Source organism: Microtus pennsylvanicus, chromosome 4 (assembly GCF_037038515.1).
Source record: "Microtus pennsylvanicus isolate mMicPen1 chromosome 4, mMicPen1.hap1, whole genome shotgun sequence".
Taxonomy (NCBI): domain Eukaryota; kingdom Metazoa; phylum Chordata; class Mammalia; order Rodentia; family Cricetidae; genus Microtus; species Microtus pennsylvanicus.
The window spans coordinates 68,648,565-68,671,489 of record NC_134582.1 but is presented as its reverse complement, the minus strand read 5'-3'; the positions used below and the strand labels follow the sequence as shown (position 1 = coordinate 68,671,489).

Sequence of the window (22,925 nt, the reverse complement as noted above, 5' to 3'; positions counted from 1 at the left end):
TGCTCACGCTGGCTTGCCCTTGGCTCGCCTGACCAGGCCAGCCCTCTGCTGCTCCTTGCCTTCCTGGTGTATTGGCTTTCTGAAGCCCAGTAGCCAATGGGCTCTCTCCATACACTGTTTTACAAAATCTCCTAGGAGGTGAGCTGCCAATCAATGCGGACTTTCTGTGGATTCTTTCCTAGCTCTGTAAGAAAGTCTATGGAGCCTTGTTTTTTCTGATTGTGAACTCTGGACACTTAGACTTATGGAGAGCTCTGTCTGTTTCCACTATGTCCCGCATGAATTCTTGCCCAGGTTCCCCAGGTGGTTCATAAGAGCTGCCATAGTGGGCTCAAGTCCTCTCTTTTTGGTGAGTTGAAGCTCTTCAGTATTGAGTTTGTCAAGGATATATAAAAATCACAACTTCAAGGCCTGGACTCCTAAAAATGTGTCTGGTTTCTTCCCTCTGCACTCTTGAGGGACGGGGGCGGAACCCAGCTCCTTAGGCAAGCCAGAGAAGCCTTCCGCCACTCCGCTATAACTCCGACTCATCTGGTGAATCGCCTTGCTGTCCGAGTTGGTGGGAGGAGCATTTCTGTGGTCGGAGCTTAGGGTGCAAGCTCAGTAGCTATGAATCCAAGCAGTGGTCACCACCGCTGTACACAGAAACTGGACATCAAAGGTATTTGATCCCCCCACAACTGCCCCGTGTGTGAATTCTTTTGCAGACAGGGAGACTCCAGGGTCAGGGAGATTGAAGACTGGCCCAGCCACTGAGAGGCACCTTGGCTGTGGCCCGGGCTTGGGACTGGAGAGGAACCTGGGTTTTTGCCATCCATACATGGCCCCTTCCTTTCTGCCCCTTAGCCTTATCCTTGTCTTACACATAGTAGGCCCATCCTGACTGTAACAGTTGTCTGGAGCGTAGCAGGCCAGTTGTTCCCTGTGATTCTGTAGCCCTCTTCTGATGGTCTGTTGTTTTGTTTTTTTCTGTTTCATCCTCCAACTTTGTTACCACTTCCTAGGCTCCCTTGTGTTTGCAGGGCTCCCAGAATCCTGCCCGGCCCTTGTGAAAGGATCTCTGTGCAGCTCTGGGGTTTCTGAGCTGCAGTTTAACTGTACACACTGCTGAACCCCACATGGGCAAGGTGTTAATAGACAAAGAGAGCAGATTTTTGGAAATGTATTTTAAGGCTTTAAAACATATTTTATTTTAAAAACATCATCCAAGGCCACAGCTGGCTTCAGAGAACCTTGGAAACTGCTGAATGGCGTGCAGCACGGGGCTCAGGCATGAATGCCAGCCAGAGGGGCTGCCCAGAGGGGCTCAGGTGTGACTGCCAGCCAGAGGGCTGCCCATGGGGCTCAGGCGTGAGTGCCAGCCGGAGGGCTGCCCAGAGGGGCTCAGGCATGAATGCCAGCCAGAGGGCTGCCCAGAGGGGCTCAGGTGTGAATGCCAGCCAGAGGGCTGCCCAGAGGGGCTCAGGTGTGAGTGCCAGCCGAGGGCTGCCCAGAGGGGCTCAGGCGTGAATGCCAGCCAGAGGGCTGCCCAGAGGGGCTCAGGCATGAGTGCCAGCCAGAGGGCTGCCCAGAGGGGCTCAGGCGTGAATGCCAGCCAGAGGGCTGCCCAGAGGGGCTCAGGTATGAGTGCCAGCCGAGGGCTGCCCAGAGGGGCTCAGGTGTGAGTGCCAGCCGAGGGCTGCCCAGAGGGGCTCAGGTGTGACTGCCAGCCGAGGGCTGTCCAGAGGGGCTCAGGCATGAATGCCAGCCAGAGGGCTGCCCAGAGGGGCTCAGGTGTGACTGCCAGCCAGAGGGGCTGCCCAGAGGGGCTCAGGTGTGACTGCCAGCCAGAGGGCTGCCCAGAGGGGCTCAGGCATGAATGCCAGCCAGAGGGGCTGCCCAGAGGGGCTTAGGCGTGAGTGCCAGCCAGAGGGGCTGCCCAGAGGGGCTCAGGTGTGACTGCCAGCCAGAGGGGCTGCCCAGAGGGGCTCAGGTGTGACTGCCAGCCAGAGGGCTGCCCAGAGGGGCTCAGGCGTGAGTGCCAGCCAGAGGCACTGTTTAAACTGTACTGTTTAAAAATAGCACAGGTCTTGGCCTTTAGAACACCTGAGGTAGCTCTGCATGTAATGATCACTGCATCCCATGCAGAACAACGTCTACGGTGGAAGGAGTCCTATGATGGAGGACCCATGTCCTGGGTTGGAAAGCTGGTACCATGATAGCTGTGTGACCCTGGGCAAGGGAAGGAGTCATATGATGGAGGACCCATGTTCTGGTTGGAATGCTGTGTGACCCTGGCAGGTGAATCGGCAACTTTCCTCTTGAGCTCTTTGGCCTGTGTCTCGACCCTTGCAAATGCCTTGGCTGTACTTACCTTTCTGAATGCTAAGATTTCCTGAATGTTAAGTGTGCTCTAGAGCTAGGGCTGTCACGTGCCAGTGCAGCTAACATGCCCTGGGGATCTGCTCTTAAAAAGCAGGTGGTCCAGTCAAGCAGGGTAGCTTTTGTCAGTAATACTGGCTCTCAGGATCCCAATGCCGAGGATCAAGGCCAGCCTGGGTTATTTATTGCCCGAAACAAAAGCTAGTTGTCCTTTCTGACCAACTAACGTGCCTGAAGCCGCTGTGGAGGGGGGCACTGTCCAGGTCTGACAACTCCTGAACCGCAGGCCTGAGCTCCGAGGTGACTGGCTTGGGTCATGCCACCCTTCAGGGAAGAACCCAGGCTTTCTGCCTCCCCCTCTGTGCTGTCCCTCACATCAGTATGGGAAGTTGGTTCCTGCCGCTGTACACCGTGCTCTCTGAGATTCCAGCGTGAAGAAAAATGCAAACCATGCGGGATTGAGAGCCAGAGCCTGGGAGGGGACATGGTCGTTTCCTCTAACTCTGTCACCTCCTTACTTTGTGGCTGATTTCCTCAGCTGTCAGCAAACCCAGGTTACTTCTGAGCCATGTTTCCAGCAACACGAGTTCCAGAATCCAGAGGTAAGGCCTTGGCAGAGCCAGGCTCCAGGCAGGTACTTTTCAAAGACTGACTAGCCTTCCTGAGCTTTCAATGAGCTAAGGAACATTTAACATATGGCCTTGGCTATGTCAGGACCATCCCAGGCCCAGGCCACCACAGTGTTTCTATAGTGACAAAGTCTGCAGTGTGTGTGAGCCAGGGAGGCTGAGCAAATGGGAAGACTGGTGTTTGCTCTCCAGGAGAGGTGTGGAAGCCACTCTGCCTTGCTCACCCAGCAGCTGGCCCAGAGTCCCCTCCCTGGGGAGTTGAGGTGAGAAGGAGTGGCCAGTGACAATGAGCATTCCAAGTAAGAGGGAACAGTGAGAGCTGCTGACCTGATCCAGGACCAGCTTGGAGAGTTCTGGGCTCTCAGCCTGTTTCCTCATGGTAGTAAAGGCTTAGGATAAGTGAGCCTGCTTGTCCAGGGCTTGTAGTCTAAGGCTTGTGGGCTGTGAAGGGCAAGGCCATGTCTGTCTTGGGGGCGTAGGATAATTTAACTATGGAACTAGATGCAAAGCGGTGGTGAGGGATGACTGAGGGAGCCACCGAGTGAGTGGCGGGGATCCCTTCGGTGTAGGGTAGACTTTTGTTTATTTTTTGAGAGTGGTGAGCAGTCTCAAGAAACCCATAGCAACTTCAGACTTGCTTTGCCACAGGATGGACTTAAATTTCTACCCCTCCAAACACCTGTCTACTGACGTTATAGACAGCTGCCTCCTCCGCTGTGCCACCTGAGAAAGTGGAGGGTGACATTGAACTTCAGACTCCAGGAGGCCACCCAAGCCTTGGCCTCCCTGGGTGACCATTCCCAGCCAGCACCCCTCCCTCCTCAAGGAAGTGGGCCCAATTATAAAGTGCTTTTGTAGATAGATGTGGATTGCAGCCACAGCCAAGTGCAGAGGGCGACCTTGGGAACTTTGTTTCTCAGTCCGGAGTGGAGAAGAAACTCTAGTACCGGTCTTGACATCCTGCATCATGTATGATTCAACACAAGCTGGCTGTGGCTAGACTCAGTCACACAGCCCCACAGTGCTGAACACAGGAGGTATAAACATAAAACTGGGCCCTCTCTGTGTTGAGTAGCCCAGGTAGACACATGATTTAGCACAGTGAGAGATGGTAGGTAAGCTCTTTCCCACAGAGCTGAATACTTTTCACCCTCCTGGAGCAAGACCTTAGACACAGTATTATTATTTAACACACACGTAGCAAGTCATGAGGATCCGGTGAGTCCTGTTTATGGCAATCCCGAGACAGTGTATCAGCTCTGTTTTAAGGTGTAGAGAGGTTAAGTAACTTGTCTGAGGTTCCTCAGTCCATACGTGGGACACGGTTTTAAGGCCTTCGGAATCTGCTGGTGCCTGCACACCTCTGTGTTACACTTTCTTTCGTCAGCTTTAGCCCACAGAAGCTGACTTGATGACCTCAAAGATTGTTGCCCACCCTGACGTCTTCGTTTAGATTCTTAGCTCTGTGTCATCTAAGGAGGAACTCCAGAGCAAGCAGGACTCTCTGACCACAGCAGTGAAATCGGGTACCTAGTTGGGATCCCCTCCTCAGGTGGCTCTGTCCCCTTTCCATCCCTGCTGCCGTCCCTAGCTGACCACACTGCCTCCATTAAGGGGCCTTTGCCCTCGTGTCCTGCAGGTCCCAGCCAAGGGTCAACAAGGTGTGTGGTCCACTGGTCTTTTACATATCGATTTCCCGGAAACAGCCACACCCTCACGTCTGTGTTGTTTTTGGCTCTCTGTGCTAGGATGACAGAATCAAGGAGTTGTGACAGAGACTAGGTGACCAACAGAAGCTTCAGCTATTGATTCCTTGGCTTGATGTAGCAAAATCACGGCACCTGTGACCTGGCGGGCTCTCAGTGCCTGGGTATGCAGGTCTCCCAGGCCCCTTTCTGCTCACCATGGGCAGCTCCCTCTAGATGACATGTGTTCTTTGAGAGGACCCCTTTCTTCTTTTGGCCATCATTCTCCCTGGGTGGGACACTCGCCTAAGACCCACATCTAAGCTCCTACCAGTCTTATTCTTCTTATTTCTTACAAAGTGGCCTTGGCTGACCACTGGTTGCTGCCCTCCCGTCCCCACCCCCATGCACTGGATGGCTCAACTAAGCCTCTTCCAAGTGCAAGTTCATCCTTTTCTCCCAAGACCATCTTCCCCCAATCCCCAGGCCTTCAATCCTGCCCCAGCTTGTTTGGTAAATCAGGGAACTTAACCACCTCCCACTCTGTCCTGCAACCTGAAGGACCTATCCCAACCTTAGCTGAGGCTGCCTGTGTGGCCTGTACCTCCTTCCTACCTGCCCTCCTCCAGCAGGTGAGAAACAGACACAAGGCTCTCACCGCCTTCCAATGCAGCCTGTTCTGAAAATCCCTTAGCTATGGGTGGGGCTGGGTTTGCCTAGCGGAGGTATTTGATAGTGAGGTCTGAACTCCTGGGACAGGGCTGGTAACACCACAGAAGTCCACCAGACTGCCAGCTGGTCCCTCTTCTGGCTTCCTGGGAGCTGGTGTGCCCTGAGGCCTACCCATGAATTTTTCCCTCTGGAGGCTGTGCCAGTGTCCACATCAAAGGAAACGCATGGAAAACCAGTTTCTGAAGAATCTGCTGGATAGCTGGACGTGGTGGCTCATGCCTGCAACCACACACAAGATGGAGGCAGGAGGACCAGTGTGGGTTCAAGACCAGCCTGCACTATATAGCAAGACCCTGCCTCAAAATTTCTTCAGGGAAGAAAGAATCTGCCACAGAAGGTGATGTGAATGTCCCCAGGATGACTGTCATATTTTCTACTTCCCAATACAAGGGCTGTGGTTGTATCAGTTGGCAGCGTGTTTTCCTAGCGTACAGGAAGCCCCACATTTGAGTCCCCAGCACCACGAGAGGAAACAAAAGGCAAACCCATCAGAAGAGTTTGGTCTATGTAAATTTAAAAAGAATCTTTCAGGGCTGTAGAGATGTCTTGGTGGTTGAGAGCACGCACTACTCCTGCAGAGAACCTGAGTTGGACCTCAGCAACCGGTCCATCCACAGCCACCTTAACTTAAGGACCACTCCTCTGAGACCCTCTCTGGCCTCTTTGGGTATCTACACCCCCCCAATATGTGTACACCTACCTTAAAAATTAAAATATATTTTAAAGCCCATGAAATCTTTTTAGATATTGCAGCTAGAATCCCGTGCCCAGCACTTGACACTGTGTGGGAATCGTGAGCTCACTGCTGAGTTTTCATTTACCAACTGCAGTGCCGTGGTTTTGATTTTGGTTGGCTTTCAGGGACTTCCAGGAACACAGCATTGGTTGGGGTTTCCCAGCCCTACTGTTTGTATGAGTAGTTTGGATAATCGCACACTAGTTCACATGGAACAAGGTTGTCATTGGTGCCCTGAGGCTTATTGCTGCATGTTTAGCCACAGGGACGAATGCTTAGAAAGCCTTAGCGCTTGGAGCATTGCAGTGTTATGTGACTACGGGAGGGACTTGGTCTGACTCTTGAGTTGAAGGACTCTGTGTACTTTATGAAGATGGAGTTCACGACAGAGTTAAAGAAAAACAGCAGGGGTCTAGAATATTTGCAAGGACCAAAGATCTGTCTGCCCAGAACACTGGTTTTTATTTTAAAACACTTTCCTCATTGACCCAACTTTGTAGTCTGAGGAAGGCTGGCACTATAAAGGATAGAACATTGGCAAAGTTAATCTTCTCTCAGGGTGAGTGAGCTCTCATGCCGAAGCCAGTTCTCCCGAGTCGAAAGCAGTTTGCTGTAGGATGTGCGGTGAAGAAGGGAGAGAAGAGAGGTGACAGACTCATGAGGTGGTTGTGGCTTTTGCTCTCTTCAGCGGGTATTGGATATTTGACTTGTTTGGAGCTCACAGCTCACAAAGGGCCTCTATAGGTTTTCCCCATCAAGGCCTTCTGAGGTGCCAGGGGCAGCACAGGCTAGAAAGCCACCAAGAACACTTCAGTGTAAAATCTGTTTCCCAATTCTGGGAGATTTAAAACATCCAAATCTTACCCCTTAAGTCATATCACTTAACAAATCCAAAGGGGTCTGCTGAGCACTGCAGCTTGGCCCTTCCATTTTGTTCCAAGTCTCCACAGAGACCTTCAGGCTGGACCTGAAGTTAGCCAAGGTTTGGGACTGCATCCTGCCCATCAAGTGTGGTGATAACCTCCTAGGCAGGCCAGCAGCACCCCGGGTTGGAAGGAGTGATAAAAAAATTTCCCAAGAACCCAAGAAGGGCAGCTTCTCCCATGGGGAATGAGCCTGGCACCCCTGCCTTCTCCTCTGCCTCTCCCCTGCTTTGCCATCACAGTGGGAGAATGGACTGAGAAGGGAAGGACCAGCCGTGGAGTCCCACACCGCTGCTACTTAGCAAACCTCACCACCACTCACGTTTCCTATGTCCCAGTGTGGCCCCTCATCTGTAGATTGGGGCTGTGATTTCTGCCTTGTAGAACGTATTGGTTTCCTGTTGCTGCAAGTGATTATCTATCAAGAAGAACTTGAAGATGGATTATTTCAGAGACAGCGAGGTGGCTGGTCACGTGGCTTCTGCAGCCGGAATCAGAGAGAGAAGTGAATGCTGACATTCAGCCCTCTTCCTTCTTCCTTTCCATTCAGTGTGGGATGGAGTTGCCCGCATTCAGGGTAGGCTTCCTTCTCAGTTTACCCCAAGGACCTCCCTGATAGACACACCAGAGGTATGTGGAAACCAGTGTTTCCATGACGTTGGCCCTGTTGACAAATTATCACAGAGGTGACTGGGCTGGGGAGCTGAAACCTCAGTCTCTGTCCAGTTAGCTGAACCCTGCTAACTACCCCAGGCTTTTCACCAGGAAGCAACTGAGAAGCTGGGTCAGGCCTGGGAAGGTGGTGAGGAGCTGGGGTTAAGGTACTGGAATGACTGAGTCCCTGCAGTTTTATTATTTCATAACTGGCAGTAAGACCAGCCTATATGGGAAACCGTGCCCCTGCATCCCCAAGACAGCAAGACCCAATGCAGCCTATTTGCCATTGCTGACTCAGCACGGGGAGTGGTGAGGTACCATAGCCCTTCTTGCCTGTGTGTGTCAGGAGATGCCATGCCAGGAGGATCTCTCACCCCTGCTGGGCGCTCTCAGGGCAAGCCAGGGAGATTCCTCACTCCCTTTGCAGACCTCTTCCCTGCGGTCAGGTGCTGTTTATTCAGCTTGCAGGCTCTAAGTGGCTTACCCGCTCAGGTAGGAGGGTTCCTTGGGAATGGACAGAACAGTGTGGCTGTGATGCGTGGCTTCGAGTCCATTGCTACTCAGGGACTCTGCTGATTCCTGTTGTAAGTTCCTCTTCACAGGTCCCTACCTCCCCTTGTGCACCTCAGCCAAACACTGAGGACTTTGTTGAGGCTTCTAGGTATAGTCTGTTTATCGTTGGGACGGCAGCAGTTTTAGGATCAATTTTGCCCAGGCGTCTGATCAGACAGAGTTGGTTTATTTAATGGGGCCCAATTCTTGTTCTAGAAGAGAAGCAGAATCGCTGAGCCAGGGCAGCTGGACTCCAGGTGTCAGAAGTCGGGGCCATCAGTTCTGAGGTGGGGTCAGTGCCCTGGCAGCTGGGCTCTGGGTGGCAGAAGTCGGGGCCACCAGTCCTGAGGTGGGGTCAGTGCCCTGGCAGCTGGGCTCTGGGTGGCAGAAGTCGGGGCCACCAGTCCTGAGGGGGGTCAGTGCCCTGGCAGCTGGGCTCTGGGTGGCAGAAGTTGGGGCCACCAGTGGAATGGAGGCCACAGGAAAACTGTTTATTCCTTTTGGTGTCGGAGTTGTCCTTCAGGAAAATGCATTTGGGCATGTCCAGAATTTCAATTTTCCACCTACCTTTCCCACTTTAGGGTTCAGGAGATTGAAGCAGGCTCTGGAAATGTATCCCTAAGGAGGTCAGGAGAGAGGATGGAGGGGTTCAGGGAAAGGGGAGGATTGAATGTAGTGGTAGTCCAGAGACACATGACTGTTCCTAACACACGACACTTCTTTTCTCCTCTGAAATACTGCCTTCTGGACCCGAGCTGGCCCTTAGCTGGCCCTTACTGTTGAAATCAGAGCAGCTGTGAGTACCCAGTGAGAGCACCCAGTGTGAGTACCCAGTGTGAGTGAGTACCCAGTGTGAGTACCCAGTGAGAGTACCCAGTGTGAATACCCAGTGTGAGTGAGTACCCAGTGTGAGTGAGTACCCAGTGTGAGTGAGTACCCAGTGAGAGTGAGTATCCAGTGTGAGTACCCAGTGTGAGTACCCAGTGTGAGTGAGTACCCAGTGTGAGTACCCAGTGTGAGTGAGTATCCAGTGTGAGTACCCAGTGTGAGTGAGTACCCAGTGTGAGTGAGTATCCAGTGTGAGTGAGTACCCAGTGTGAGTACCCCGAGAGAGTGAGTACCCAGTGTGAGTACCCAGTGAGAGTAAGTACCCAGTGTGAGTACCCTGTGAGAGTGCCCAGTGACACCCTCACAAGTTGGGTCTATTACCTTTGTCTCATAAAGGAGCTGGGAGAAGGGCATCAGACCCTTTACTGAGACTGCATGCAGTCTCCTGCTCCCTCCTGTACTGATTCTGCATTGCATTCAGTTCTGCGCCAGCTACACATGGGCTCGGGAGACACAGTATTTAGGAGGGTAAGATTAACTGGAGTGCAGGACTCCTGTATTATGAACAGTAAAAACCCAGAGTCAGATAATGGGGTTCAACCTAAAAACCAGAAAAGCAAGGCAGTCAAGCCACTAGAGAAGCCTTACCTCTACAAGGCTGGGCGACCACAGACTAAGCCAACTAAACAGACTCAGCCTCTCTCCTCCCATTTTATATCCCTCCAGTGCTGGGATTAAAGGAGTGACTTCCTAGTACTGAGATTAGTTCTGAGCCACCACCACCTGGATTTGTTTCAGCCCAGGGTGGCCTTGAACTCACAGAGATCCGTCTGCCCCTGTCTCCCAAATCCTGGGATTAAGGTGTGTGTTACCATTGCCTGACCTCTAGTGGCTTAGCTTTGCCCTTCTGATATTCAGGCAAGCTTTATTTATTAAAACTGAAATAAAATATCACTATAGACCCCAGTGAGAGAGCCTGTGTGAGTTGTCATGGGCTGAGGGGGAGCCAGTGACTGTCTTGGAGATGACTTACCTGTGAGTTGGACCTGCAGAACATATGGCATACCATGGCGGGCACCTGGCATTGCCACCCATTGGATGTTCCCCTAGGGAGAGTGAGTCTCACTTCAGCGGGAACAGGGACACTTCTGAGCTTTTCAGAGATGCACGCATGAGTCATCATGCCTCCTGTAAGTCACCCAAATAAGCGTCTGGCTTGACTGGGTGGGATTGTCCCTTCGTCTGGAGTAGACAGACAGACACTCCAGGAGGAGCCCACAACAGTCACCTGCTTCTGTGGCACCTAGGTTTTGCTCTTGCAGGGTGTATGTAGATGAACAGTGTCCCCTCCCTGTGCCCACTGGGAGCTGCAGAGTGGAACCTCTTGGGATGGAGAACTGAAACAAAAGGAGGGGGATGCGGCTGCTCTTAAAGAATGGAGAGGATTTTACAGTAGCAGTGAGGAAGGAGGTCCCCAGTCCTGGACTGGAGAGTTCAGAGTGTGGGGGGTGCCAGCCACACCCTGTAACACGTATGGACTGAGGGATGCTGGGAGAACCTGGCCCCAGGTCCACTTGTTTTGTTACATAAGCACCTCAGTTAGCTGTTGCTGGGCTTGGGACCTAGCAGAAATGAGGCTGTAACTGTTGATTACTTCAGATAAGCTTGCACCGAACCAGGGTAGCTCCAAATGGTGACTTCCTAAGGCCATGTGAGCACACAAAACCAGAAGACAAACAGACAGGTTGGTCTAGCATGGTCAGAGAATGTTAAGGAATGCTAGCAACATTGGGAGCGGGAGGGCACACATCTCCCTCGAGTTCCAGGGGAGTCAGCCCTACCCACCTTGAGTTTAAACTTTCGTCTTCAGAACTAAGAGCTGTAGTCAGAGCTGGGAGTCGGTTCTCATGTGGATGTACCAGCCTTTCTCCTCTGCCTGCAGGACGGACAGAAGCTTTCTGTCACTCCAATAGCTGAGATGACCTCCATGGGGAGGTTGACTCAGTGTTTGGGAAGTTTCAGGCCGTGATCTTTTGGGCCACAGGTAGGCAAACTGTTAGTGAGAGAAATGATTGCATAGAACTGTGCAGTTCATGTCCAGCAGACGAGAGGAGAGAGCCTGGGCGTCCACAGTGCTCTGATGCCCATGCTCCCAGAGGAGCCAAAGGCCAAAGGTAACCAGGGCACAGGCGTTTAACACCATGACCCTTGAGGGACATCCCAGATCTGAATTACAACAAAATCAGTTACCAAACCAAAGTTAGGGTAAAGGCGATGGCTTGGTGCCTGAGCTGTGGGGTTTGACTGGAAGATGGGGGGTAGAATCTCGACTCCACTCTGATGTTGACGTTTTTGCTCAAATCTTTGGCTGGCTTAGCGCAGTAATTCTCTGCATATGTTCCCTAGCAGGGCCCTTCAGGGCAGGTGTAGGAGGCACAGAGGTCTTTGTGCTCACAGAGAAACACTGGAGGGATCTGGAATGTTGAGCACACAGGGCTCTGTCCCTTCAAGGGCAGGAATGCAATACCCATTGTCTGCCCAGAAGTCTAGGAGAATCTAGACACGATCACTAGCCTGGTGCCCTTTGCCCTGCATATGTGGCTAGTGACTTTTCCAGCACCGAATCCCCACCCCATCCCTTATCGACGACTTGTTTTTCTTAGAACCTATTTTTTATGGACTTTACAAAGAGTTTCCGGGTATCACATCTGATCTGTAGTTATCTTACTTTGTCCCTTGAGGAGATTTATGGATGCTTTGTTGTTCATGCAGGATTGAGTTAATCATTGCTGAGTAGTTTTCACCAAATTGTGCTGTGCTTAAATACGCCCAAAATACACCACTTGGGATCAGACTCCTGGAGTTTGAACCTGCACCAGCTCCTGAGTTGTGTTGAGCCAATCTGCTTTCCTGCCTCCTAAGGCTCATCTCTCTGTAGCCTGTTAAGACCACAGAGACCCCCACAGATGTGAAGCCCAAACCCTACAACCATGAGCTCTGTGAGGTACATGGACTGTAATCCTCACTATGTCTGAGTTGTTATAGAAACGAAATTCCCTCTTGATTCTCTGCAGATTTTATGGGGGCCAAAGTCATCATATCAACGGGAGAATTGAACCTGCTGGAGTTTGGTTTTCTCCCCAAGTCCCTAAAACCAGCAGGCTTGGGGCCCCATCTGACCCCAGAAGCCATGCTTTCTCCCTCTGCACTGTTACCATTTGATAAAGGTAATAATTTATCTAAATGAGTTTTGGACTCTGCTTTAGGACCTAGGTGAACAACACATTCTTGACACTGTCTTACGGATATACACTTGTCACTCCAGTGTGGTGTTTGATGACGGGGAGCTGCCTTCGTGCAGGATAAGGAGGCCACAGTTTACAAATTGACCCCTTTCTTCAAACATAGGTGTTTCATGGGGGCCAGGTAGATTGGAAAGCATCAGGAACGGTCGATCTCATTCCAGCTATCCTTCAGGCCTTTACACAGAGAAAGAATTTAGCCTGCATTGCTCAGTGAAAAGGTGTAACATTCAAAATGCTGAACTTTAGTTCTTTGGAGCAGGAAAAGCAGAGTCAAGACTGAATACAAGGAAGTGAGTAAGACACATACAGGCTGGTGGAACCTGGCATAGGAGGAAATATTTACATGAGTGTTCAGCATTGACTTTCTTTTTATTGTCACAAATTGGTAGCAGATGCCTGCCTTTTCTGACAGACTCACAAGCTGATCTGAGAGACTCCAAGTTAGAAAGCAAATCACTCTGCCATTGATATGTTTTGGAAGTTTTTGTTGTTGTTTTCAAAGGAACAAGAATGCACACCAGAGAGCTCTAAAGCAGCGCTTTTGTGAATGGTGGTTAACGAGGGATGCCCCAGGGGAGTGTTAGTTCAGCCTGGTGTAGCCATGTCTGACCCTGGCCACTCGGTTTGCATCGTCCTCCAACCTCAGGGCACAGGAGAAACAGAGTGCCTCTGCTGGACTGTAGGGCCCCTTGTGGGCTACATGTGGCTTGCTCGAGTGCACTTTCCCTAGGGTTGAAAACAGTGGCTTTTCATTTTGAGCCCTGGATTTAGTCTCAGCGTGTTTTCTTACACTGCAGGCAGTTTTTCTTGCTGGATGTAAATGCCTTATAAAATAAGGTTGGATGGTCTGACACCTCCTTAGGCCTGGAACACTTTCTCAGAGGGGCGACCACATGCCAGCATGAGCTGATTTCCCTTGAGGCTGTCGAGGGTCACCTGGGTAATGGGGAGAGTCAAGTCGGCCTTGGTTTTGATGCTGGGGTGCGATCAGACTTTGAGAATCTGGGGCTCAGCCTGAGAAAGTGATGTGTATATGAGGCTGTGGCTGGAGGAGGGCGTGCGGGCCTGGAGGAGGGAGTGCTGGCCTGGAGGGTGGTGTGTGGGCCTGGAGGAGGGCGTGTTCCCCTGGAGGATGACATGCTGGCCTGGAGGTGGCGTGCGGGCCTGGAGGAGGGCATGGAGGATGGCGTGCTGGCCTCAATTAGTGCGCAAGTCACCGCTACAGGGTTTCTCTTACAGCTTGGAAGTTCATCACCGTGGGACGCCAGGGCAGGAACCTGGAGGCAGGAGCTGATGCAGAGACCATGGAGGGATGCTGCTCACTGGCTTGCTCTCATGGCTTGCTTTTCTATTGCGCCCAGGGCCACCAGTCCAGGGATGGCTCCTTCCACAGTGAACTGGACTGTCCCCCATCAATCATTAAACAGGAAGATGCAGCCCAGGTTTGCCCACAGGCCAGTCTGGTGGGAAAATGCAGCCCAGGTTTGCCCACAGATCAGTCTGGTGGGAAGATGCAGCCCAGGTTTGCCCGCAGGCCAGTCTGGTGGGAGGTTTTTCTCATTGAAGGGTCCTTCTTTCAAAATGACTCTAGCTTGTGTCAAGTTGAGGTAAAACCAAACAACACAGTTACTGGTGGAGGAGTTACATTCTAGCATGGTGGGGAGACAATGGCAGAAGCATGAGGCAGGGGGTCCAGCTGTCTGCAGCAGGAAGAAGAGAATGCTGGGAGTCGGTTTACTTTGAGTTTGGGATCGCAGGAAGTGGTGCCTCCTGCATCCAGGGTGGACTTTGCTCCTCTCTGGAATCACTATGAGAGGTGTGTGTGCTAACATGTGGTTCAGTCAGTGAACAGGGAAAGGAGTGGTCACATCTGGGCTGTGGCTTAGCCTGTGGTCAGGCTGGGAACTCTCACACAGGGACACAGAATTAGAGAGGATGAGACAGCTCAGCTCTGCACTTCTGGCTGACCTTAGCCAAAGGTTTCCAAGCTGTGAACAGGACACCCAGAGGACAGTGGGCACCACTCTCTGCACAGAGGTCCTGGGAGCCTGGCCACTGCCCATTAGTGTCTGTCTGTATCTTCTTCACAGCTACCTCTACACCACACAGGTGACTTTTTACAAGTCTTGCTCGTGATGCGTTCTTAATGCTCTTGTTGTTTTAACAACGTTATTGAAAACGGGGAATCCTGAACCACCGCTCCAGGCTCAGTCTCCCGAGAACCTCTGGTAATTCAGTCAGTATATAACCTTGTTCTCCACATGTTTAAAGACATCTGATGACTGCATGCTGAGGATGTGTGCTTGAGCCCACGTGTGACAGCCTGGGATTCATGCCTAAACGAAGGGTCTCGTACATGCTTGTCTCAGGGCATATCAGCTTCCTCGTGGTTGGGAACACTAAACTGAACGTTAGTTCTATGGTTTGGACCATTTTAAATAGTCAAATTATGACACAATACACAAAAATTTAAAAAATAACAGATTTAACAAGTGTGTGTGTAGGGGAAGGACGGGTGCTTACTGTGCCGACTGCTAAGAGCACAGTCTTACAGTGTCCCTCAGTCACTGCTAAGAGCACAGTCTTACAGTGTCCCTCAGCCACTGCTAAGAGCACAGTCTTACAGTGTCCCTCAGCCACTGCTAAGAGCACAGTCTTACAGTGTCCCTCAGCCACTGCTAAGAGCACAGTCTTACAGTGTCCCTCAGTCACTGCTAAGAGCACAGTCTTACAGTGTCCCTCAGCCACTGCTAAGAGCACAGTCTTACAGTGTCCCTCAGCCACTGCTAAGAGCACAGTCTTACAGTGTCCCTCAGTCACTGCTAAGAGCACAGTCTTACAGTGTCCCTCAGCCACTGCTAAGAGCACAGTCTTACAGTGTCCCTCAGCCACTGCTAAGAGCACAGTCTTACAGTGTCCCTCAGTCACTGCTAAGAGCACAGTCTTTCAGTGTCCCTCAGCCACTGCTAAGAGCACAGTCTTACAGTGTCCCTCAGCCACTGCTAAGAGCACAGTCTTACAGTGTCCCTCAGTCACTGCTAAGAGCACAGTCTTACAGTGTCCCTCAGTCACTGCTAAGAGCACAGTCTTACAGTGTCCCTCAGTCACTGCTAAGAGCACAGTCTTACAGTGTCCCTCAGTCACTGCTAAGAGCACAGTCTTACAGTGTCCCTCAGTCACTGCTAAGAGCACAGTCTTACAGTGTCCCTCAGTCACTGCTAAGAGCACAGTCTTACAGTGTCCCTCAGTCACTGCTAAGAGCACAGTCTTTCAGTGTCCCTCAGCCACTGCTAAGAGCACAGTCTTACAGTGTCCCTCAGCCACCGGGCTCCTGCTCTGCCGCTTTGCCTGTGCTCATCCCCCCGTCAAGAGCAGGATGTGGCTTTGATATAGAAGTTAATAGATGAGTTCTATATTTGCAAATTTACTTGTATTTTGTGATAGCTCCATCCGTTTACCTAATGGTGGGGACCAAAACAAGGGTACGGTGCCTGCTACATACCTGGCCCCTAGAATGTGTAAATAGTGAGGACTCTGTTTTGGTCAGGCCCTTATTACTGTGTTTTCAGGAGACGAGGGCTAGAAAAAGGCAAGCCTCATCTAATGGGGGATGCATATGACAGGGGGATGCCTACGACGGGGGGGGGGGATGTGTACGATGGGGGATGCGTACGACGGGGGGATGCGTACAATGGGGGCGGGGTGGGGGGATGCATACGATGGGGGATGCGTATGACAGGGGGATGCCTACGACGCGGGGGGGATGCGTATGACAGGGGGATGCGTACGACTGGGGGATGCGTATGACAGGGGGATGCCTACGACGCGGGGGGGGGGGATGCGTACGACTGGGGGATGCGTACGATGGGGGATGCGTATGACGGGGGTGGGGGGATGCGTACGATGGGGGATGCATACGACGGGGGTGGGGGGATGCGTACGACGGGGGGGATGCGTACGACGGGGGGATGCGTACGACGGGGGGATGCGTACGACGGGGGGATGCGTACGATGGGGGATGCATATGATGACACCATATCTTGATACTGTTTTTTAAAAAAAAACTTCCTCCTAATGATTTCTGTATAATATATTCTCCTTGTGATTAAGAGTCTAAATTCTGGAGCCAAAATTCCCAGGCTTGGGTCCTGGCATTGTGGCCTCAGCTCTGGACTTGGAGTGGTTCATAAATACGATAGAACAGGACCAGGGAGAGTGGTAGAGTTTGTCATAAAAGCAGGAGAACCTGAGTTTCAGCTCCAGCAGTGCAGAAAGCCAGGCGCAGCAGCACACACCTGTAATCCAGTGCTGGGGAGACAGATCCCTGGGGCCTAGACCCCAGCCAGCCTTGCCTGAAAGGCCAGCCCCAGGTCCCAGTGAGAGAGGAAAATGCCCAGTGTGAGTTGTAGCCTCTGTATACAAGCATGTTCGTCACACACACACACACACACACACACACACACACACACACACACAGACTGAGAGACTGATTCCTGGTTCCCTATTTATGAAATAAAGACAGCTACAAACCCAACCAATGGGTTAAATGAGAGACTCAAGTGAACGGATTTATCTGGGGCCTGCACTCACAGAGCCTGTATTTTAGCCCAGAATGGCACTGAGTATGCTAAGTACTCGAGAGAAGATCCTGGGCCATCACCTGCAGCGCCGGATGAACACAGAAACGGCACAGTATGGCTATGATTTCATGGCTCCAAGTCAAGGAGGATTTTGAAAAAGTTCAGTCCCTTTGGGACATGTGGCTTCTTCTGAGCCTGGGAAGTTCATTTTGAGCTTTCTGTCTGAGTCTGACTTCTGGCAGCTAGCAGGTTAGACTGTACCACTTTTTCACTTTTTTTTTTTGATGAGGGGCACCTGCTGGGTCCCACCAGGACCTGTGACAGGGTGAGCAATCGAGGATTAGAAGGCAGGAGGTCACAAGAAAGAGCACCATTCATTTCTGTGCTGCCCCCCTCCCCGCCCCCTGTTAACCAACTTGCCCGTTTTCCCTCCCTCCCTTCTGCTGCCCAGCCATAGTAGAACAGCTGGATGGGGCGGAGAGAGCCACAGACACCCTGCACCCAGGCAGACCCATGCACAGAGTAGGAAGCCTTCCTGCGACAGCAATTTCCACACCTGTGTAATTATGGTAATTCGAGAAATTTATGCCCTTTTCTTGTCCCTTGGAACCACTTATACAGTTCTCCCGCTCTGACCCTGTCCTCACAGACGACTGGCGCAAAATCAGTATGGGGTAGTTGGGGACAGCTCAGTAGGCTTAGGCCAGTGGCACAGCCTAGGAGAATTCGCGGAGGGTCTTCTAACCTTTGACCAAGGGGGCCGGGCCGTGGTGGCGCACGCCTTTAATCCCAGCACTCGGGAGGCAGAGACAGGCGGATCTCTGTGAGTTCGAGGCCAGCCTGGTCTACAAGAGCTAGTTCCAGGACAGGCTCCAAAGCTACAGAGAAACCCTGTCTCGAAAAATAAAAACAAAAACAAAGGGACCAAGGGGAGCTTCTCCTGTGTTGACATTTGGTTGATGAAACCACTCAGCCTAACCTGCTTACATGACTAACGCATGCCCCTGCTCGCAGGAGGACTGCTCGCCCTGAGAGGACAGGGCGCCGCTCCTGCATGCACGCGTCCTGTGCCCTGTTTTAGGTCGACCTGCACTTGGTGAGGATTTTTCTGCAGCATATACACTTCCTATCAGCGAACAAGAGCTTCTTTCTTCCTGTCTGTTTATTTTGCCTGGGGCAGTGGTGCGAGATGCTCTGCTAAATAGAACTCAGTCAGATGATCCCCAGTGTGTGAGTTGTTAAAGACGGCTGTTTAAGTTTGAAAGAAGTGATTAACGCACACTCGGACAGAAGCTACTCTTAGCGAGGCTAGTTTGTCTGCTGGCATTTTCTGCGTCTCTCAAAAGAATCTTTTTTAAAATTTCATCTAAAGATAAAAATTTAAAGAAGATTAAAATCTGATTCTTTGCTCCCTTTAAAAGGTACATTCACTATCTAGTTACCTAGTTAATACTAACCTTCCACTGCCCTGGAATCTTTTTCTCCTGGAGACCCAGAGACAACTCTCATCTTTTGCCGTTTTGAAATTTTCTTATCTAGGAGATGAGCCCAAGCGAGGGTTTTGGTGAGATGCTGATTTCATTGGTGGGAGCTTGACTTCAGACATGGCCAAGAGGAGGCTGGAGAGCGCGAGTGAGGACTTAGGTTCAGATCCCAGCACCCATGTGGCACGCATCTGCAGTCCTTGTACGCATGCGCGAGCATCTGCAGTCCTTGTTCGCATGCGCGAGTGTGGGAGGCAGAGACGGGAGAGCCCTGCGAAGCTTTCTGCCCAGCTAGTCCGGCCTGTAAACAACAGAGAGCCTGCCTCAAATGAGTGGAGGGTGGGGACCAACACCTAAAGTTGTCTTCTGACCACCATGTGTGACCACACATGGCCATACGCAGGCACACAAAACATGCACACACACACACACACACACACACACACACACACACCGACCATACACACATATACATACACCGACCATTCCAAATGCCCAGGCACAGCTGTCTTTTCAGAGGACTGTCCATGACAGGTTCAGGCCTAGGCAGAGTGTGTGTAGAAAGCCATGGACGTCTGCTGTGGACGAAAGCATCTGTATGGCTTGCCAGATGTTCAAGGTCATTAAACACATCGCTGTCTGAGTTAGCAAGGCCACTGCCAGGAGCATGCTCAAGATGTACTGTGAGGAACAGGTGTGGGCTGAACTTGAAAGGTTACTAGACACGCGTGTTTGATGCTTGGTCCTCCACAGGTGTGGGCTGAACTCCAAAGGTCTCTAGACACATGTGTTTGAATGCTTGGTCCTCCTCAGGTGATGCTGTGTTGAGAGGTTATGGACTCTTTAGGACATGGAACTGACAGACATAGACCACCAGAGTGAGCCTTCTATTTTTTAAAATTCTTTGGGAATTGCATACAGTGTATTTATAGCCTTCTTTTCTATCTTCTAACTCACCCTAGAGTCTTTAGTTCCCCCACCTCCACCCTGTCCCCTCCCCACCCCCACCCTGCTCTCTCCCACCCCCACCTTGTTCCCTACCCACCCAACAACATGTTTTTTTTTCTCTCTTAACAAAAACAAAAAAATAAAAAGGTCACAAAAATCAGTGGAGTCTGGTTAGTGCTGGTCATCTGCACCTGGAGATGCTCCAGCTCGTGTTTGATGTCACTCCATTGCTCCATTGACAAAAACTGCTCCTGGTCAGCCAAGGTGTGAACAAGCAGCAGCTCCCACTGCCATGGGTGGAGCTGTGCCTCCCCACCACAGTAATCCCAGAAACTGTGCCCCAGTCCTCCTTTCGGTGCTTTCTGCTAGCGCTTCTGCCGCAGCGAGGTGAGAGTCAGCACACAGGAGCCCGGTCCTCACTCAGACACTCCTGGTATGCAGGTCCCTCTGCATGAAGCTTGGCCCGTGACCACCGGTGCTCACTCTGGTGTCCAGCTACTTAGGAGGCGGAGGGAGCTGGGCATCCCAGCAAGACCTCATTAAAAGCAAAGACCTTGTGAATTTAGGGGAAAATAGTCTATCCCACTTTAGCTGTCATGGCTTGTCAACCATTTGCCCTAAAATTACTGACCAGTACTGTGTGTGGGTGCTGTGTCCAGGAAGGTTCTGTCTGGAGTTATACTGATTAAATTACATTGGATGTCAGTAATGGAGTCATTGTTAATTTGGTGTGCTTACTCCTTGGGTGGATCCAGCTGTTCCTTGGTATTTCCTTTACTCATAAGAGCAGGCTCACGACAGCCCTCCTGGAGGACGACTGTATGAGACTCCCCGCATAGCTACACCATTCTACACTTTGGTGCTGTGCTTGGCACATCTTTGAGTTGCTCTGTTCTTTACTTAAAGCAAAATCTGGGAAGCAGGTAGATGTTGTCTGGGCCGCACATGCTGAACACATACCACACCACGGAGCTGTGTGCCCAGTCCCCTGTCACATTTTAAGGTACCAGGCAAGCGCAGTGTGGTAGCACACATTTGTAATATCCCAACATTCACTTAGGTTTGCAAGTTTCAGACCAACCTGGGCTACATAGCAAAACCCAGTCTCAGAAAAACAATATCAAACAAATATGCCAGGAAAACAACAGGAAGGTTTTAGTTATTTTGTAAGACACAGATAATTGCCTTTAGCAGTTGTCCTGGGTGCATTATGAGCTTCTAAAGCCAGATGTTGGTCAGACAACTAGCAGAGAGGAGGAGCGGCCTTGGAATGAGCCACTGTGCTTTTTACTCTCGCCTCACAGAGACAGAACACCTAAGAGAAACAGTTGAAAGCAGGAGGACTTGGGGTCACCGTGGTGGGGGAGGCATGGCTCCAACTGTGGCGGTGGGAACTGTCTTGTTTGTACCATGGCTGACCAGGAACAAAGGTGAGAGACATTAGACAGCTGCTCAATTTCCCAAGTCCTCCACAGATCTGCAGCTTCTGGGGTGTGTTTGTTGAGTCTACCTGTGTGTGCCAAAGGCTGGGCGTAGGACTTAAACAAAGATATCCTTGATTCTTACCCTCAGAGAGCTTGCTGTTCTGGACAGAGGACAAAGGAGTAAATAAACAATTACAAATATAGGCCACAGTTAAGTGTCCTGGAAGAAACATCTTATTTCCTGCCAACAGCTGTGGAATGGGGAGGAAAGAGTGCCAAGGCCATGTGGCAATCAAAAACATTTAGGGCAGCTCTGCAGTTGGAAGAGGTGACAAGGCTGTTTAGAACGTGGACTTTGGGTCTTCTGTAGCCCAGGCCGGCCTCAAACGCAGTATGAAACTGTATCCTCCTGCCTCCACCTCTTTAGCGCTGGGATTGCACGCAGGCACATCTAGTGCTGGGATTGAATGCTTGCTGGGTGCATGCTTTCTCAGCTCAGCCACAGCCCCAACCCCTGCAGCATTTTCTTACCGCAGTGAGAGATATGGGCTTGCATTAGCTCCCAGCAGGCTGAGCAGGAGGACCAGTGACTGGTCAGGTAGGAGCGGGCGGGAGTGTGGATGTTTCGTGGTCGAGTTCAGAAACACACAAGGGAAGGTTGTCAGAAGTGACTGCTGAGATGTGACCTCTTGGAGGTGAGTGACTGTCCTGAGGTAGGGTAACCCGACGGAACTGGTCTCACCGGGAGCTGAGGTTGGCATGTGAGCGAGAGCCACTTATGCAGAAACCTCTGGGGACTGAGGAGGGTTCGGGGGTCAGGCTTAGGTATCACCAGTGCATAAAGAATGCTTCAAATGTTGTGAGAGTGGACCTGGGTAGAAGGACCGAGGTGGCAAGGGGCCGGTGCTACGTAGTTAGAAGTTGACTAGAGCAGTTCACAAAGCCTGTAGTCAGAACTTTGTGACTGTCACTGTGTGTGTGACTGTCACTGTGTGGAGGAAGAGGGCAATTGTGAATGGGGAGAAGCAAGTATGTGGGGTACAGAGAGGTGTAGCTGCACAGGTGCCCCAGGCTCAGGGGCACAGAGGCATTCCCGTTGAGTTGGCAGAGATGAATTTGCAGTGGCAATGCAGAAACAGCTTGACTGGTTGGTTGACAGCAGACAAGCCTGTAGCGACCGAGACCAAGGGTCTCTTCAGCCTGGGAAGCGCCTGGTTGAGCACAGTGTCTCTCTCAAAAGGCCTCTGCTGTGCTAACAGGATGTTCATTAGTATTTGTTTTCCATACCAAGACTTAAAAGCGTTTGCTTTCAAATGTTAGTGTGTGGCATGTGTCTTTATGGTCGGACAGTTACCATCCTGACCATGAGGAAGGGAGGCACAAGGGAGCTTGATGAACACATCTCGGGTCTGAGGACTGGGCTGGTCAGATGGCTCAGCGAGAAAAGGTGTCTGCTGCCAAACTTGGTGACATGAGTTCAATTCCCAGAACTGACGTTGTGGTGAGAAACCCGATTTCTGGAAGCTGTCCTCTGACCTTTATATAGATAAGTGGCCTGCACACACACAATACATATAATAAATAAATGTTACTTTAAGAATTAAAACCCCAGAGGCTATTATGCTGGTCTGGGGCTGGGAGGAGATGGCGCCTCCGTCTCAGGGCGTCGTGGTTGGACGGGTTAGCTTTCAGAAGTGGAAACTCTTTAGGGGCTTTCTTCCTTTCCACTTCATACCAGGCAGAGACAGCATCAGTAAAGAACGTCACTTGGCAGTTTAGGATTGGGCCGGCTCTCCCTTAGGCCAATCAGATGACCCGTTAAACCCCTCCAGAGGTGACCAGCTAATGTTTGATTTAGGGCATGCACATATGGAAGGGTTGGGTATGTGCTCCAGTCTATGTGTGTCTGGAGGTGGCTGAGCTCTTGAGTGCACACTGCCCACAGTGACTCATTGCCCAAAGACGGTGTGCCCTACAGTCTGTGCTGTATATGATTGCTGCCGAGTGGCCTCTTTAATAGAGAGGGGGGCCTCTTCTCCCCATTTTATAGCAAAGTGGACTTAGGATTTAGGACTTGGCAC

General features: G+C 51.3%; 1 protein-coding gene across 4 annotated transcripts in view; it reads left to right on the top strand.

Moving 5' to 3' along the window:
- Cables1 (Cdk5 and Abl enzyme substrate 1) overlaps positions 1-22,925 on the top strand; it is a 111,450-nt gene that overhangs the window by 5,511 nt on the left and 83,014 nt on the right. The window contains exon 1 of one of the 4 annotated variants that reach the window (XM_075969294.1): positions 21,519-21,539. The exons of the other annotated variants lie outside the window; for them this stretch is intronic. The gene's annotated coding sequence lies outside the window, so the exon portion shown is untranslated. Of the gene's footprint in view, positions 1-21,518; positions 21,540-22,925 lie in introns of those variants that run through there. 4 annotated transcript variants of the gene reach the window in all.